Source organism: Dermochelys coriacea, chromosome 9 (assembly GCF_009764565.3).
Source record: "Dermochelys coriacea isolate rDerCor1 chromosome 9, rDerCor1.pri.v4, whole genome shotgun sequence".
In the NCBI taxonomy this organism is placed as follows: Eukaryota; Metazoa; Chordata; order Testudines; family Dermochelyidae; genus Dermochelys; species Dermochelys coriacea.
This window is the reverse complement of record NC_050076.1, coordinates 82,234,635-82,250,386: the sequence shown is the minus strand read 5'-3', so window position 1 is coordinate 82,250,386 and position 15,752 is coordinate 82,234,635. Positions and strand designations below refer to the sequence as shown.

General features: G+C 44.8%; 1 protein-coding gene across 6 annotated transcripts in view; it reads right to left on the bottom strand.

The window, feature by feature from the left end:
• ARHGEF9 (Cdc42 guanine nucleotide exchange factor 9) overlaps positions 1–14,597 on the bottom strand; it is a 314,624-nt gene extending 300,027 nt beyond the window's left edge. The window contains exon 1 of one of the 6 annotated variants that reach the window (XM_038416958.1): positions 14,085–14,597. The gene's annotated coding sequence lies outside the window, so the exon portion shown is untranslated. Of the gene's footprint in view, positions 1–5,145; positions 5,263–14,084 lie in introns of those variants that run through there. The other 5 variants (XM_043492310.1, XM_043492311.1, XM_043492312.1 and 2 more) reach the window with 5 other exon arrangements.
• Between the last annotated feature and the right edge of the window lie 1,155 nt (positions 14,598–15,752).

Genomic DNA, 15,752 nt, shown 5'->3' with positions numbered 1-15,752 from the left:
CTGGGTACACATATGGTACCACAACCAAAGACAAAACATTGGCATTCATTTTCAGAATGGGATCCAGAATTGAATCTGAGATCAAGTCATCATTCTGAATCCTGTTTATGCCAGTGGAAAAAATCTGCTAATGTACAATATTGGCAAGAAGCAGAAAACAAGGGACCTGATCCTGGGAAGTGATGAGCACCTTCAATTCCCTTGCAGCCTGATCCAGAATCCACTAAAGTCAGTTGAAAGCCTAACACTGACTTAATGGGAGTTGGATCAAACCCACATGGCATTTGGTACCTAGCAAAGATTTATGGGCTTCCATTTTAATTGATCCCAATGCAGAATGCACTTGGCTCCCCATAATTATTTGTCCTGGCAAACAAACAGTAGGTAACAGATTTCAGAGTGGTAGCCGTGTTAGTCTGTATCAGTAAAAACAATGAGGAGTCCTTGTGGTACCTTAGAGACTAACAAATTTATTTGGGCATAAGCTTTTGTTGCCTAGAACCCATTTCATCAGATGCATGGATCTGATTAAGTGGGTTCTAGCCCACAAAAGCTTATGCCCAGATAAATTTGTTAGTCTCTAAGGTCCCACAAACAGTAGGTAGTTCATAAGAAAATGCTTGAAAATAACCAAAATCGACCAAAAATCACATGTTGGCTTTGGAGAAACCTTAAACTGATGTGACCTAGTTTATTTTTTCCATCTGATTTCACATTTCTTTGGAATAAATTGACGTTTTTATGAAATAGATCAAAGACAAGACACTTCATTGCTGCCCTTTAGAAGCATGCTTGGAAGGATTACATTTTTATTGGTGAATGTCAGATTTCACCATACACACACAAACCAACGAAAAAATATTTCCATTGACAATAACTGAAATTCACAGAGAGGCAAAGTAAGAAAAATGCCATTTGAGAACTGACTAGAGTTTGACTTAAGGATATTTATTTTGTATGCTTTGACATTTGATGTTGAACACTCCATCATTCCACACGACTGTGAAAATTTAAATAAAGAAAAATCTTTAAAAATACTTAAAAATAAACATCAATATTATCATTAAAAAACATTTTTAAATAAAAATTGAATTCTACCAAGCCTACTTAGAATCAATTTTTCCCATTTAAATACTGTGCAACTTATTGGTATGCAGCATCATTCATACAAAGTATTGCAAAACCCCATTCCAAGGCTGGACTATAGCAATTCCCAGGCAGGCAGAGGGGGAATTCCCAGGCTGCCAGCGGTGAGGAAGGGAATACGACAGAAATTTAGAAGTGGCAAAGAAGCAAGTATGTTATTCTTCCAGACCAATGATAGTGAGGGGTGTGTGGAAAGAGCTGGTATCTGGGGAAAGGAAGAAAGGGAAGTGAGTGGGAGTAAGCACTGCCGTGAAATGGATAATGGAAGGAAACAGCAAAGGGGATGGGGAGGAAAGTGTTACAGTCTGATGGGAATGGAAGGTGAGTTTCAGTTGGATGCAGCAAACAGGAGACTTTTGAGGGCGAAAGAAAGAGAGTCTTGAGAACTGTTGTTCCAAAGAGCTCCCCGGGGATTAGCAGAGTACCCTTGAGAAACCAGGTTCTTATGTGAAAAGGCCTTTATCAAATGTGCTTGTGACTTGGGGAGTAATAACAGGAAGAAAATTGTTTTGGCAGTACTTACACTGTGTAATGTAAACTCAGCTGGAGCTGCTGTGTAAAATCTCCTTGGAAAGGACTGGCACATGCACAGCTATTCCTCCCCCCTGCCCCGGAAGAATTATTCAGATATCCTGTAGGGCCTGTGCTACACACACAGGTGCCCTGGTTTAACTAAAGGTGTGATTTTTTATGGATTTAGTTACACGGGAGCACCTTTCTGTGGGGGCGCTCTTATATCCGTTTAGACACAGCTTATGTCAGTTTAGCCCTTGTTGGTAAATTTCAAAGTGTAAACTTAACCAGCATAAACCAGTTTTAAGTTGATATGAGAGTACCCATGCATAGGAGTTGCACTAATTTAACTAAACCGATTTAAGTGCTATTTCTGTGTGTTGACAAGCCCTAAGTAGCAAATTCATTTCCAACACAGATCAGGTCCTTGGAAGCTTTCGCTACTGGGTGCTAAAGGGAACAGCCCCTTTCCACACAATTCATCTGTGCAAAGCTGGGAAGGGCCTAGTTGCCTGTGGCTTTCAAAGTGCAGCAAGAACACAGATTTTGGATGCAGGGTTTGAGAAAGCCCTGGGAAATTCCACATTTAATACTGCCCTGGCATGACACCAGCTGAACAATGTCATGCATGTAGCTTTCACATAGAATCATTACACCTGTCCTAGTTGTCTGGTGCTTTCCTTAGTTTTGGACACCAGCCAAAAAATGAAAATCCCTCAAGAAAGGGTCTTGAGTGAGCCTGGGAAATCAGCACAGAGACCAAGACCCAGTTCCTGCCAAGAGGAACACACAGCACCAGACCCACACTGAAGACATCAAACTCTTCTGCTTTTGCCAGTGCACAGGTAGGCAATGCCTCAAAAGCAATATAGGGCGCTGCTAACCGCATGAATCATTTTGATGAGGGAGAATATTTGGCATTTGTATAGTAAAGTCTAGGACACAGAATGCTGCAAACTTCAAATCCAGAGAGTCTTTCTGTTCATAACCAACAGGTAGAGCCTGAATCCTGGGAACTTATATAAACCCTTTCAAGAGAGGATCTCAAAGCATATTGCTGTCTTTAATTTAGCTCCACAACACCCTGCAATGTGGATACTAGCCCCATTTTACAGACAGAGAAACTGAAGCACAGACAGTTAATGGACCTTCAAGTTAATACAGTAAGGCAGCGGCAGACCTGAAAGTGGAACCCAGAAGTCAAGTGCTTTATGCTAATGGTTTGTAGAACCAGAGCGAGATACATCCTAGAGATTCGCAGCATGGATCCTAGTGGCAAATTTTGCCCTGGCAATCCAGAGTACATTCTCTCCCATTTTATGATATATCCAAAGTAAATGGGTTTCTACTCAAGCCACATGACTCATGTAATTCCATACGTGCTCATGTGACTCTTGTCCTCGCCATCAGTCTGGTTTGACTGCCCTGCATGTCAGGTTTGAGTAGGGCCATGCAAAGTTGCAAGAGCCACAGGATTTCAATTCAAGACCATAAACCAACTCCAGTTTGGCTCCAAATTCTCATGAGCCTTGGGGACTCTCCTAAGGAACCTGAGCAACCCAAGTTTGTACTGAAAACTAAAACCAGGTGAGTCGCAGGAGGTCTGGGGTTTCGCTGGGAACATTCTGCACATACAGATCTACTTCAAACTGTCTACGGGACCTGAACCAAAACGCCAGATCCAAACACTTCTGAAGCTTCTAGGTTGTTCAGAACTGCACCCAAATGTGGGCCCATCTCAAATTTAAAGTACTTGAGAAGTGTCCCTTTACAATGCCAAAATACTTTTAGGTACCAGCAAAACCTGAACCCTCCTCTCAAAAGCCTGCCCCAGACATCAGACCTGTTGTAATAATGAGCTCCACACAACTAGAATTTCCTGTACAACAAAGCAAAAGAAGCATGTCACCATGGAAAATTACTAATACTAGAAAGGCAGCAATGCATCAGGGCAGGGCGACTCCTTCCAGGCTCTTGGGGACATCAGTTCTATAGCCGTGGAACTTAAAGAGCAGAGGGGCTTTGTGTTGAAGCCTAGCCCAGCAAAACTGCTCTGGCAGATAGAAAGAGACGCTGTTCAGTCTGGAAACGGGTATGGATAATTAATTACCACACTGACTAGTTTGGAACATCTGGATATGGGTTTCTCTCACGGATATTCCACTACCTTACACAGTCTTTGTGAAAACATTACGTTGGGGCTGAGGAGGAGCAGCTTTTTATTCCAATAGAGCAGCCCATAATTTTAATTCCTCTATAGTTTCCCTGTCTCTGCCAATGGACATCTCAATCTGAATACGTGGGGCCAGATCCTGATCTCAGCTATTTGGCATAGATCTGGGGTGAGTCCACTGATTTCACCAGCATACCTGAGATCAGAACCCAGCCCCCTACTGCACGGCAAGGATGCCCAACATGCTACCCTTGTTTTTAACATAAAATAATCCCTCAACAATACAGGTCCAGGCATGCAATCAGGGCCAGATTTACCCCTTACGCATCCCTAGGCACAGCATCTACAGCACCCCCCTGCCTACAGCTGACCTTCGTGTTGCACCCAGTTTTAGAGAGGTAAAGCGCTCCTAGAATGCCAACGCCTGTAAGCAAGTGATTACTGTGCCCGATTGGAAATCTGGCCCTGCATGTAATGCGCCAAATGCAAATGGCTAGTGGTGGTGTTAATCTGAGTATAGCTCTTCAGCACTAGAAACCCCAAAACACATCAGCATATTGAACTCCTGTATGATAACCAGAATATGGAACTGACTATAAACAGAAAAGGGGAGTTGACCAAGCCAAAGGCAGGGGAAATAGCAAACAAATAGCTTCAAGGGTGAAAAGTACATTAGATTTTTAAAGTTCTTTCAAGTTGATTAATATCGGGGGCATTAGTGACACAGGGAAGGACTTTATTTTAAAACTAGAATTTTGATCTTGCCTACATCCTGCTCAGAGCCCTGTGTTACGAAGAGCTCTCCCATCCAACCGTACTATTCTAATTAGAAAAAATCTGGGATAAAGGGCTTGGAGCTGTGAGCGCAGTGTGGTGCAATTCTGGACTCCATGGCTGTCACCCTCTACAGTGCCCATGGAACTCTGGACCTCAACGCCACCTCAAAACGAGACATTAATGAGAACCTTTCTCACTGCCTCCTGCCATGCCCTTGTAGTATGGACGAAATCCTTACTCAGAGAAACATCCCTAGCCATCTCTCTCAGGTTTTATATGCTGCCTGCCATGGTGGTGTCTGAGTCCCACTGAGTAGATGAGATGAAAATTAAGACAGTCAGAAGTCTCACATGCATCCCACACCTATTCCCACCTCTTGCAAAAAAACTCCCTTTTCTTGCTGGTCCCTGGCAGGCCTTTATTACAGGATATGGTTGTTTTCATAATTCTGGCTCTCTTGAGCACGACTATCCAAGGTAATGTACGTCCACACTTCCAACTCTGCCTCAGAGTCATCTGATGTTTTGTGCTCTTACCTGTACGTAGGATGACCCAACACTTCTCTACCTGCCATTCTGCATTCAGGGATTGATCAGGATGTTCCCGATGGAGTTAGAAGCCAAATGCTTTGAAGCCTCCTCTTAGCTGTGGCCTTATAATGCAAAGAATCAGAGAAAGAAAAGATCCCTCAGGTCAGCCAGACCATTACCGTATCTCTCGCTATCCAGCCAGCCATCTTTTTTCTTAGATGGCCTATTCCTGAAGTATCCAAACACTGACTCTCTGCCGGTGCCGTGGGAGCTTTCTATTCTATTAATGCCTTTCTGGCTCTGCTTACAATATCTTACAGTAAATGTTTGTGCCTTTCATTTTCCAAAATCCAGCTGACTTATTTCCTCCCCTCTCCCCCACTCAACAGAGGGACAGAAACCATGTGACACACAGTATTGTTGTGCTACCTATTGTTGGTGTTCCCTCACCATTGTCGGTTAAGAGGCATTAATTTGTCTACAAATACCCAGCCAGATTCTTTGATGCTCAGTTAAAGGCAGCATCAGAGGGTTCTGCTCTTTTATCATGTTAATCGCTTCCTGAGCAGTCACTCTCCACAGACTTTCAGAAACACCAAGAGGAACGTGGCTAGACAATTGGCTCCAAGACCTGAACTTGGCTTACCACCACCCCACGCCATCGCAGAAACTTTCTGAGTTCAGTTCAGAATTCCCGGACCCAGCCCAGCTGGCCAGTTTCAGTCACTTACTGAAGAATCCAGCAACTGACTTGCACGTGCCTAGAAAGCTTGAGTGTTTTCAAACCAGATCAAGTCTGGCTGCTCCCAATTTATACTGATACATTAGGAGGGAAAAAAAAACTTTCAAAAAACAGAGTGTTTGATCACTGAGAAGCCCTGTTGTCTAAGTGGTTTGAATAGGAGAAATAAGTTTTAAGCAGAGCTCTGCCACTAATTCACTGTGCAACCTGAGCCACCTACTTAGCCGCTTTCTGCCTCAGTTTCCCTATCAGTGACCAGAGGATAATGATACCCATCTCTGAGCAATGCTTTGATCAGAGAGGCTACACAATTGCCAATTACTACCTATGGGCGTGAAGTTCAGTTGTATAGGACAGTGATGTTGTTTCTAACAGTGCTAGGGAGACTCTAGACTCTAGATTGAATCAACCACAACCAGCTAATACAGGTGCTAATCTGCGTCTATACTAGGTGCAAACTCATGTTCAAGAAAACCACAACCTAGTTCCCTAGTCTAAACAGGGCCTCTGTGTTCGGACCAGGAATAAAGGAGTGAGGAGACAAACATGGTTCTGAACAGTGAGGGTGTGTGGCTGGGAGGAACTTGCTGGCTGATACCCCAAATCTGAGAAACACAAACAGACAATGGTTTCCCCATTGCCTGTGCTCTGGGGACTCCTGTGCTACTCACAGTCTCAGGAGGTTCATGCACAGGGTAGCTAGGTCCAACCACATTCTTAACGGGGAGGGACTTTGCAGCTCTCACTGGTTCTTTGGGGTTCATGTGGGCTTCAGGCTTGATAAAAGGAGCTACCCAGCAGAAGCTTGCTCTGCGTGGCAGCCAGCTCCAGACTCTATGGTCTCACTGCAGACCCTGACCCCTTCCCATACAAGAAATGACTAAGGCTTCCTCTTAAAGGGGTAGTACATTATACAATACCAGCATTACAGTGTGTGTGTCTGTCTGTGTGTTCCTGCTATTTAATTACACTCTGTTTCAGCAAGTCCCTGGTTCATTACTACTCAATTTGATAAAGGCCTGATCCTGCAGCTCTTCCTCATGTGAGTAGACCCATATTCATGTAAACGCACCCACCAAAATACACATGCCCCTACCACTCCCACAGATCCACACATCTGTTGGACCTGTCTTTGACCCCAAAAGCCAAATGAATGAGAAATCCTACAGAGCAAAACTAAAAGTCAACAGCATTTAAAAACTGAAACACAGCTAGCGGTGTGCCACGCAAGTTCAAATCTCAGACTGGGTCTCTTGCTGCTTTAGTTGGCAGGGATCTGGTGAGTGGGGGAGGGTTAAATGACACAACTCAGATGAGTAAGGGCAACATGACTAGCCTTATATAGGTCAATCCCAAGCCAAAGTCTAGTGGTACCCTATTCTAACACCATGCAAAGGATTGGTGTTTGAGTCTAATCTTCGATCCCTTCCTCACCTGGCCTAGAAGGAGCTGGAAGAATTACAAGAACAAGGTGTTCATCCCTGAAGGACCATTGTGACCCCCTCTAGCCTACACTCAGAGCAGAACCGATGATGGGAGTCATGTCCAGCTCTTCCTGGGGGGAGGGAGGTTCACCACAACCTCCAGAGGCTCCAGAGTAGGAAGGAAATTGGGGCTGGTGGAAGGATGTCAGAGGACAAATCCCACAAAGGAGCAAGAACCTTGATGCCATTTGCCGAATGCCACTGGAGTGTTGTATTAACCTGTCATTTCTGGTGTGGATCGGGAGGAGCAAAGGCAGAGGTTCTCGGGATGCAGCTCAAAGGGAGGAATTTTTGCCTGAACTGGCAGGAGATCTGTACAGACTGTGTGCGTAACTTGCACCATCTCCTCTTTTTATGGGATAACAGGAAGGAAAAAATGATCTGCAAACACATTTTATCCATACGTGAAGATGTGAGAACCAACCCTAGGTCAAAGCAGTTGTTCACCAGCAGACATCTAGGAAATAAGCTTTAAATGGCATCATAAAAAATAAATAATGCCACTCAGCTGCTCTTTTATTTTAATGGACAGAGGGGGAACGATAGAGAGTGACGAGGATGGTAGCTCAAGTCTGTTGGATCCACTGGGCAGCGCCTTCTGATCAGAAAGCTCCAGAGACCACCCTTCCCTGGACAATGACTTGAGCTCTGAGCAGGACGGTTCCCCACCCCACAAGTGAAAATTAATTTTGTTATGCAGCTTGTGCATTTGCAGACCTTACCCAAGCAGAATATAACAGACATTGGTTGCAGAGAAGCATGGTGGGTTTCAGACATGGTTCAATGCCTATTAATTATCAGGCTGAGACCAACAGAGTTGTTTCACGTGCCACTGTCATGCTTTGCAATGTTTGTGTCCTTATGGCATTAATAACTGGAGTTTGTGGTTCATAAAATGTAAAAGAGCAAATCTGCAGTGAATCTGTCAATTAAAAGAGAATTAAAGGCCTTCTCTAACAAAATTATGTCCAAAATGTCAGCGACAAGCAGAAAAATAAACCTCTGTTCTTCAGAATGTAATTCAGCAATAAGAATTCAAGGGCTATGTTTTTAAAAGTAGGAGTCAAAAATGTTTAAACCCCTACTACGCCCACAGACCCATACATCTGCTGGACCCATCTTTGACCTCAAAAGTCCTAACAAATAAGACAAACCCTAAAGAGCAAAACTAAAAGTCTACAGCATTTAAAAACTGAAACACAGCTGGCAGTGTGTCACCATGTTGGAGAAATGAGTTCAAATCCCAGAATGGGTCACTCGCAGCTTGAGCTGGCAGGGATCTGGTGAGTGGGAGAGGTCACTGTGGAAGCAGCATGTTTAGTTCCCAGGGGGCAATAACAAACATGCAGCTGGCTGACCAGGAGCAGTATTAACTGAGTTCCATGTCAAGGTCATATTCTACATCCACCCTATGCCAAGGTAAAGAAAATTAAAATGCAGTTATCCACCCCACATACACACTTTCCATTAGGAAAAAGCAAAGAATACATGCTACCAGTTTCTCAATGGCACTGGAACTTTAAAGAAGACTCTTGGAATAAGTAATTATTAAATAGTTAAATAGGAGAACTTGGGCTCTAGGAGAGAGTGGGACTGGTCAAAAAAAAACTATGTACCCAGTTTTAGGAGGTGCTGAGCTCCCCAATCCCATTGAAATCCACAGGAGTTTGAGGACACTCAGTGCTCAGACACTCTGATTGAAAAAAATTATGCAAAAAAATCCAGTTTGTGTTTGTTTCACAGGGTTCAAAGTGCACTTATTTTTTGTTATTTTTGGATTTTTTTCCGATGAAGTTCTTTTTTCCCCCAATTTTTTCATTTATTGATTTTCATTTTTTCCTTCTTTTCTTTTACTTCTCTTTGATTTTTTGTTTGTTTCTTTTGTAATCACTTTTGAAAATAACTTTGGAAAGAGGAAAAAAGGAACAAAATAAAAGGGAAACAGGAAAGCAGGGGGAAAAATCAAGACATGGAAAATGATAAACAAAACATGAAAAAAAGTTTTTAAAGATTTTAAAAGTGGACAATTTTTGGTGAAAATTTTCAATTTTGAATAAAGAGTAATTTTTCCACCAAAAAACCTCTTTGTTCAAAACATTTTGACCAGCCCTTTACCATACAAGACAAAACAATGTATAGGCTGAAGAAACTTATGAAGAGGAGACATGCAGACCTGAAAGAATGGTTCTGCCCTGGAGAAATAGCTAAGTCTCCCACTCATTTAGCTATATATTCTCCAGTCCATCTTGGTGGATAACATGGCCTATGCCAGGGGTCGGCAACCTGCGGCACACTTGCCAAAGGCGGCAAGTGAGACGATTTTTACTGGCATGCTGCTGCCAGCTGGGTCCCGGCTGCCAGCCCCGCCCAGCCCGCTGCCTGCCACGGTGAACGGAACCCCAGGCTGGCAGCAGGCTGAGCGGGGCTGGCAGCCGGGCCCCCGGCTGGCAGAAGCTGGTGGACGGAACCCCAGACCGGTGGCGGGCTGAGCCACTCAGCCCGCCGCCGGTTTCGGGTTCTGTCCGCTGGCCCCGCTCAGCCCACTGACAGTCTGGAGTTCCGACCACCAGCCCCTTGCCAGCCAGGGTCTCAGCCGCCGGCCCCGCTCAACCTGCTGTCGGCCTAAGTGAACTGAACCCCCGGCCGACAGTGGGCTGAGCAGGGCCGGCGGCCAGGACCCCAGCTGGCAGGAGCCGGCGGAATCCCAGACTGGCAACGGGTGAGCCGCTGCCAGTCTGGGATTCTGTCCGCCACCCAGCTCAGCCTGCTGACTATCTGGGGTTCCGGCTGCTGGCCCCTTGCCAGGCGCAGTCCTGGACATCTGCCCCGCTCAGCCTGCTGCCAGCCTGGGATAGCAGCCACCAGCCCCGCTCATCTAGCTGCTGGTCTGGGGTTCCAGCTGCCCGGCCCCCTGCCAGTGGGGTCTGGGCCTCGGCCCTACTCAGCTCTCCTGCTGGCTTGGGGTACCAGCAGCCAGCCCAGGGCTCTGCAGCCCTTATCAAAAATTACACTACAATTAGCTTAAAAATTTGAAAACTTAAAAACTTTATATATTACAATAATCGTTAAAAAATGTCAGGTTTCAGAGTAGCAGCCGTGTTAGTCTGTATTTGCAAAAAGAAAAGGAGTACTTGTGGCATCTTAGAGACTAACAAATTTATTTGAGCATAAGCTTTCGTGAGCTACAGCTCACTTCATCGGATGCATTCGGTGGAAAATCTATATAATGTTAATAAATATATAGGTTTGATTAAACAAAGTAATTGTACTTATGTGCCTGTGCTTAATTTGCGTTTTCAATAATTTACCTTCTAAAAAAATCTTGCATGTCTCGCACCCCCAGAAAGGGCATCTCACACCCCCACGGGGTGCATGCACCCCAGGTTAAGAGCCACTGCACTAAACTGATAAGATCTGCATTTTAATTTAATTTTAAATGAATCTTCTTAAACATTTTAAAAACCTTGTTTACTTTACATACAACAATAGTTTAGTTTATATTATATAGACTTATAGAGAAAGACCTTCTAAAAACATTAAAAAGTATTACCGGCACGCAAAACCTTAAATTAGAGTGAATAAATGAAGACTCAGCACACCACTTCTGAAAGGTTGCCGACCCCTGGCCTATGCAATGCTGCCAAGGCCAGTTAAACCCCACAGTGCTCAACTGAACAAGTTCAGCTTCAGTTTGCACAACCATTGTGTGAAATCCTGGCCCCACTGAAGTCAATGGCAAGATGCCTACTGACTTCAATGGGGCTGGAATTTCACCCAGTGTTTTCAATTTTCCAGCACTTCATTGTGCAATTTTCATGCTTGAGACAATGCCATTTTTTTATCTGCTTTGTTTGCATGTGCACGCGCGCACACACTTTATTTATTTATTTATTTTGGACAGCTGCACCTGCTTCTTCTTCTTCTTTACATAACAGGCAGCTTTTCCCATCTGCTTCCTAGATTCTGGAAGGGAGAAGTCCACTGTTACACTGGCTTCAGTGAGAACCATCAACAACTCCTTCATTCAAACAATGTGCATGCTACAATTAGAGCAGACTGGCGCTCTTGCTGTAGAGGACTTCAACCAAGGTCTTTCTTCCAATAAACCGTGGCTGGCACATGAGCAAAATAACTAAAAGAAATGAGCTAGGACAACATTTCTTAAAATCTATTCACCCACCAGGATGGACTGCATGCAAACTCACTAATCAACAGAGCTGCCATCCTCAGCCTAGCTAGCAATAAGTAACAAAGCTAGTCCTCAGAAAGCAACAACTCTACAAACACAGAAGCCAGGGGGCCGGATTCTGCCCTTGGTTACACCCATGACATTCCACCAGTGTCAATGAAAGCACAAGAATTTGGCCCCTTATCTTAGAACCAGAGAAGTGTGGTCAAGAGACTTCTCGCTCACATAATTAATTGCTCCACCAGAATAGCTCCTCACAGTATATTCTCCATGGCTTTAACTAAAAAGATATCTATCTATTTCAAAGATGAACAGATCTCACTCAAAGGTAAATTTTCCTGACATTGAGCCTGAATTCACTTATGGGGTTGAACAATATGTAGATTTTTAGCACATCCTGCTGCAATAAGGAGACAGCAGAAAGGATCCATTCTGTCCTAAATCCAGTCAGTTGTCTGATTATGGGCTAAATCCTGCTCTTACAAGCATTCCCATGGTTTTTAACCAGATTCCTGCTGTGAGCAGGGACTGCAGAATCAGACCCTCAGAGCGCCTCCAGTCAGACTACTCCATAGTCAGACACTGGTTAGGATATTTTCATTGAGATAAAATTGGCCCTTTTTTTCTTCTCTCCATTTCCCCAGAGCCAATCGCTCAAGATATCATGGAGGGAGTGACTGACATTCCATGAATACTTGATTTAAACAGTTACGGCAAGTTTAGACCTACTTCACCATATCAAGCGTTCAGATTTTAATTGCCTGTAATCAGCACAGCCTTTCAGACCTGTGAAGCATTAATATTCCTACAGTCGACCAACCTTGTTTAAAAATAGAAGCTTTCTGATTTTCTTGCAAACAGCAGTAACTAAATGGGGGTGGGGGGGAAGCAGTCTGTCATTACCAGAGAGAGAATGTGAAGCATCATCTTAAAAAAAAAACTGCTCCCCCCAGTTCTTGCATTATATCAATTATTATATTTTGAAATATTATTCCTAATAAATGTTAACATATAACCTACAGCATAAGCAAAGGCAGACATCTGAACATACAGTCTAACAGGAACCTACAAGTCTGATCTTGTAAACATTACTCACATGAGTAAATCTGACTTGTGCAAGTTTTCCTGTTGGTTTTATTGGGACTACTCACATGAGAAAGGGCTGCAAGGTTGAGACCTCAAGAAAAGGTCCAAAGCCCATGAAAGCCAATGGAAATATTCCCCTTGACTTCAATGGGCTCTGGATCAGACCCTCCATAAGTAAAATACAAGGCCTGGTTCTAATGTTATTTACACCATTTTAAACTAGGAGTCACCTCACTTAAATCAGTAGAGCTATCCAAATGTAAACTCAGAATGAGGTCAGAATCTGGCCCAGTCTAGGAAGTATCTTTTTTTAAAAAACTTGTTACTCTCTCCCATAATTAATGTGCAATGATTTCTTTATATTACTTTATGCTGTATGGTTTGTTGCAAATCATATATGGACTTTGCTCAGTTTGGGTCCTCTGACAATTGGAATTCAAACGACATTTGACTGTAATGCCTAGAAAGTGTACACTTTTAAAAAGATCTCTTTCTCTTGCAGGTATTTGCTCAAGAGAGTGGCATAATGTATTATTTACAATCGGTTGGAGTGCAGAGGAAACCAATTCATTTGCAAGGTTGGTTCCTTTAACATGACAGTGTTTAATTAGGGTTAGATCAATATCTGTGTATAGCCACAATGAACGAGTCTGATTCCACAACCTTCGCAAACCCAAGTAATGTCTTATGGGATTACTCAGGTGAGTAAAGTCTGCTGGGGTGAGTAAGGACTGTGGCATAGGGCCCATTCATGTGTATGTGGCTGTCCTGTTGATGGGTTTAAACTCTTTTTTTCAACGGCGTACCAGCACTTTCAAATCTTCCCATGTGTGCAAAGTTTATAAACCATACCCCTGAAAATGGATTTCTATCGACCCCCCTAATCTCTTCAAAAAGAAAAGAAGGAGAGAGAATCCGTCATGCTTAAAGCAAAAGGCAGTTAGTTCATAACCCGCTAACACCCTCACCCTTCCCCTGTCTGCCTGGAGTTCAGGGGGGGGAAAAGCCACTGCACTTCACACGCTTCAAACTCAGCCCCCCAGCCCAGCCCCGCACCGCCAACGCCACCGCTCTGAGCCCTGCGCAGCTGGGCAGATCCTTGTTCCTTTCAAGACAAGGACAGTCCTGGGGGACCCAGACCTCGCCGGAGGTGCCCCGGGGCTGGATTGGGCCCGCTGAGGGTTGGGATGTGCTGGCTTGAGGGGCTGATCCGGAGCCCACTGCAGCTAGGGAAGGGGGAAAGGAAAGGCGAGAGGGAGCCACTGCCTGGTTTCCCCCCGCCCTTTGCATTATCCAAGCGTCGGAAATCGAAGTGTCCGGGGAGATCCCACGGGCTGCGCTCACTCATGTGCAAAGAGACCCGAGCAAGGAGAAGTTGTGCGAGTCTGTCACGTTCAGGGCTCGGCCGTGGCCAGGCAATGAGAGAGGGGAAGGGAAGCATTACCTTGTCGCTGGCGGAGCTCTCCCGCACGCTGTCCCGGCAGGACCAGGCGAGGTTGTTGTCAAACACACAGGGACCGCGGCCGGCGCCCGCCTGCTTCTCATCCCACAGCAAGAGCCGCACGAGTTCCTCCCAAGAGCCGCCTCTCAGCCTCCTGGCGGGTGCTCCGGGGCTCCTCTTCTCCCCAGCCTTCCTGCCCTCGGATCCCAGCCAGGCTCCCGCAAAGGTCACTGTCGGGAGTTGGACTCCGCGTAGGGGAACGTGGGGAAAGTTTCTTTAAACTAGAAAACAAGGAAGCAGCCTCATAGATCCACTCAGTAGTTGGCGTTTCCCAAAAGATGGCTCACACTTTCCCAGGTAACACACACACACACACACACACAGAAGCAGATCCTTTTGCAGGCTCTCTCTCTCTCTCTCTTCTCTCTCTCTCTCTCTCTCACACACACACAGAGAGAGAGAGAGAGAGAAGCAGATCCTTTTGCAGGCTCCCTCTCTCTCACACACACACACACACAGAGAGAGAGAGAGAGAAGCAGATCCTTTTGCAGGCTCACACACACACACACACACACACATACACACACACTGAAGCAGATCCTTTTGCAGGCTCCCTCTCTCTCTCTCTCTCTCTCTCACACACACACACACACACACACACAGAGAGAAGCAGATCCTTTTGCAGGCTCACACACACACACACACTGAAGCAGATCCTTTTGCAAGCTCTCATACACACACACACTCTGAAGCGGATCCCTTTGCAGGCTGCAATCTGTTGGAAGATGCAGAAGGGACAGCAAAGGGAGAGGGGAGGGGTTTGAAGTTCAGGCGGCTCTTGCTAAAGACAAACCAGGGCAATCTAGAGGGCACCCAACAATAATAAAAAAAAAAAACCGAACACTTCAGCAGTGATCCTTCTGCATGTTCAGAGGTCAAGATCCGCTATGTCTTGCCTGTTGTGTGTATGTGTGTGTCTCAGCGGCTGCCAAGCCAGGACTCTGGGCTGCTTCCCCTACACGCAGGCTTTTGTAGCCAAGCTTCTACATGTAACACGGGGCATGTCATCTAGCTAATTACTAAACTCCTCAGAGAAAACAGCAACTTGCTGTCAAGAAAGAAACTTCCTGCCACTGAAAGGGGGAGCCTCTCAACAACAACAACATGGGTTTCTCTTTAACTCTTGTTTTGATCCCAATATGCAAGGCAAAGTTTGAAGGAAATTGACTGCCCTGTTCAAGGTCAGACTCTTCTTGGCGACTTCGGAAAGCTGCAAAATATTTCCCGGTGATCAAAAAAAATCAAAAGAAATGCTGAGACTTCTTCATCCATGCTCTCTCTTTAAAAGGTTTTTCTATTTGGAAAAGAACAATGCTAGGTCTAGCAACCATTTCATTTGCAATGAGCCCTGTTACACTCATCCTCTGCTTTGCATCTTCAGAGCATCGTTCATCCAACCAGGTCAAAGTACTTTACAAAGCTGAGTCAGTGCCTTTATGCCCCATTTGTAAAATGGAGAAACTGAGTCAAGGGAAGATTAAATGATTCATCCACAGTAAGTCAGCAGCCAAGCCAGCAATACAAAGCAAGTCTCCTGACTCCCAGCTCATTGCTTTGGACACTAGGCAATGTTCCTCTGACAGTACAGAAGTACAAGGATTACAGCTAAAA